The sequence below is a fragment of the Apium graveolens genome, chromosome 7 (genome assembly GCF_009905375.1).
Source record: "Apium graveolens cultivar Ventura chromosome 7, ASM990537v1, whole genome shotgun sequence".
NCBI lineage: Eukaryota > Viridiplantae > Streptophyta > Magnoliopsida > Apiales > Apiaceae > Apium > Apium graveolens.
Genome location: NC_133653.1, coordinates 134,816,023 through 134,819,118, shown reverse-complemented (window position 1 = coordinate 134,819,118; position 3,096 = coordinate 134,816,023). Strand labels below are relative to the sequence as shown.

The following is a 3,096-nucleotide window of genomic DNA, read 5'->3' as shown; positions in this document are numbered from 1 at the left end:
CTCTTCAAGGCTCCCATATAAGAAAATGGTTTTCACATCCATTTGCAAAATCTCATAGTCAAAGTAAGCATCCATTGCTAGAAAAATCCTGATGGACTTGACCACAACAATTGGTGAAAAAGTCTCATCATAGTCTATACCATGAATTTGTTTGAAACCTTATGTCACTATTCGCACTTTATAGGTCTGTACTTTAACATCCATGTCGATTTTCACCTTAAAACCCCCTTGCACCCTATAGGTTGTACCCCTTCGGGTGGATCAACTAAAGTCAATAATTTTGATAAGTGGAATTTATATCTACTTGAAACGCTTCATTACAGGCTTAAGTTGGTGTTTTGGACTCAAGTTGTTGGTATTTTTGATGTGTTTTTGCGTTATTGCATTTCAGGCATCAGTTACATGAAGAAAGGACCTTTTCAAAGAAATATTCTGAAAATCAATCAGAATTATAAACCTAGGCCATTCTCAAGTTGTAGAAAATCTCGTTAGCTTCGCGTGGGCAGTTGAATCGCCTAATTCTGACGAGTAGAACTCAAGATATGACGAAAACAAGATTTGTCAGAAAAACTCCAGAATGTGAGCGCGGCCGCGCCCGGTTTCTTCCCCAGAATCCTGATTTTAGTCGAAATTGAAGATTTTGAGAGTCCTGGTCATCCTGGAGCCTATATATACCCATAAAAGATGTTTTTAACAAGGAGGCATGGGAGAGCAATAAGAAGACCTAGAGAGCACGAGAAGGCTACGGAGAAGAAGACTTTTGTTTTCTTTAATATAGTTGATACTTGGATGCTCGTTTTTGATTTGTCTTTGAACCCTGGTACTTTTATATTGTTTATTATCATGCTTGCATTGGAACCCATGGTGATGATGAGTTCGATTATGAACTAATCATTATCGTGGAGTTCTAACGGATTTACTTATGGATTTCAATAGTTAATTTATTTCAATATCTTGGTGTGTGGTAATTGATTGATATCCTAGTATTGGTTATGCTTATTCATCTTATATGCGTAGCTAACATATAAGATAGCATGTTAATCTCTATTGAAGCGACAGTGAATATAGAGATTTAGAACTTGCCATGCTAGCATAAGTTCATGTATTTGATATACATGATTTGTAGGTAATTTTAACCATCTCACTTGCCCTATGTAATCACGATAGATAACTTGCGCATTAAACTGTTATATTTTCAATTTTATAGATATATAATGACTAAGCATAATTGGTGTCTATTCAACTTCTATCACTTTTGTGGATGCTTGGTAGTAGGGTATTCGTACAACGAAAGTTGGCGTTTACTAGTTTCGTGTTATTCTAGATTAGTGTCATCACCATCACATGCTAAGGTTAAGAAAGAAAAGGCTATTGAATGAAGTATTTAATGAAGTTAGAATCTTATGTTTGTCTCATATAAGTAATTCACCCTCAATTCTTTTAGTTAATGCTATTTAGTATAATCTCTTAGTTTAATCCAAACCCAATTTGTTATTTGTCTTAGCATTGTGCGATAACCATACATTGTTGCATAGGTGCATAAATTGAACTTAACCTAAACCAGTCTCTGTGGGAACGAATCTGATTTATATCTTATATTACTTGCGAACGTGTATACTTGAGTGTATTATTAGCGCGTGTTAACGAACAAGTTTTGCCGCTACCGGGGACTCGGTGTTAATTTTTAGTTTATGTGCTTGTCATCAGTGGTCGTTAAAGTTCACTGACTCAGATTTTTTTTTACTTTCGCGATTTATTTGTTTGTGTTTCAGGTACTCATTACAATGGGAGATCCAGCAGCACGAACGAAATCCTTGATGGATTTTTATCAACCCAAGATCAATGACATTTAATCTAGCATTTTAAGGCCAACTATCACAGCTAATACCTTTGAGATCAAGCCTGGCATAATTCAATGGGTGCAGAATTCAATCCAGTTTGGGGGTTCTCCAACGGAAGATCCCAATATGCACATTAGATATTTTATTGAGATCTGCGACACCTTCAAGTTCAACGGTGTTTCTGAAGATGCTGTGAAGCTGAGACTATTCCCATTCTCTCTGAGGGACAAGGCTAAGAGCTGGTTACACTCTCCACCAGCTGGTTCGATTACTACTTTGGAGGATCTTGCTCAGAAGTTTCTTACTAAATTCTTCCCTATGGCGAACAGCTGCAATCAGAAATGCTCTTACTCAATTTCTGCAGCAATCAGGAAAATCTCGATGTGAAGCTTGAGAGTGCTACAAGGAGATTCTTAGGAAGTGTTCTCATCATGGAATGCCTGATTGGATGATCATCAATTGCTTCTACAACGGTTTGGGAGCACAGTCAAGACCCATGCTCGATGCAGCATCAGGTGGAGCATTATGGGCAAAGAGCTATGAGGAAGCTTATGATCTAATTGAACTGATGGCTGCTAATGAATATCAGTATCCAACCCAGAGATTGCCATAGGGAAAGGTAGCAGGAGTTTTTGAAGGGGATACAGCTACGGCTATCACTGCTCAACTAAAGGCGTTGTCTATAAAGATCGATTCGCTGGCTAACTATGGAGTTCATCAGAGAATGAGTGTTTGTGAGCTTTGTGCAGGTTCGCATGCGACGGAGCAATACGCTATATCTAGTGAATTAGCTCAGTTTGTGAGCAAATTTCAGAGATCGCAGCAACCAGTTCCTGACACTTATCACCCTGACAACTGGAATCATCCTAACTTCAGATGGAGGAACAATCAGAATGCGATGCAACAGCCGTTCCGGCAGTTTGGAGAAAAACAATTCAACCCTCCCGATTTTCAGCAACAATTTGCACCAAGACAACAACTCCAACTTCAACAACAAACTCATGATGCAGGTCAATCTTCGAATAAAAAATCTGAATTGGAGGAGTTGAGGCTTATGTGCAAAAACCAGGCTCTTATATGCCAAATCAGGCTGTTTCTATCAAGACTCTGGAGAACCAGATAGGACAAATTGCTAACGCCTTATTGAATACCAGGAACGCTTTCTAGTGATACAGAAGTTTCAGGCAAGAGGGAAGCAGAAGAGCAGGTTAAGGCAATTACATTGAGGTCTGGGAAGGTTGCAAGCTCTGAAAAA

The 3,096-nt window shown here is 38.6% G+C and overlaps 1 non-coding gene across 1 annotated transcript; it reads right to left on the bottom strand.

The window, feature by feature from the left end:
• Positions 1 to 2,172: 2,172 nt before the first annotated feature.
• LOC141675642 (small nucleolar RNA R71) lies at positions 2,173 to 2,279 on the bottom strand. The gene has a single exon (XR_012556285.1). It is a non-coding gene; the product is annotated as a small nucleolar RNA R71 (small nucleolar RNA).
• Positions 2,280 to 3,096: the final 817 nt, after the last annotated feature.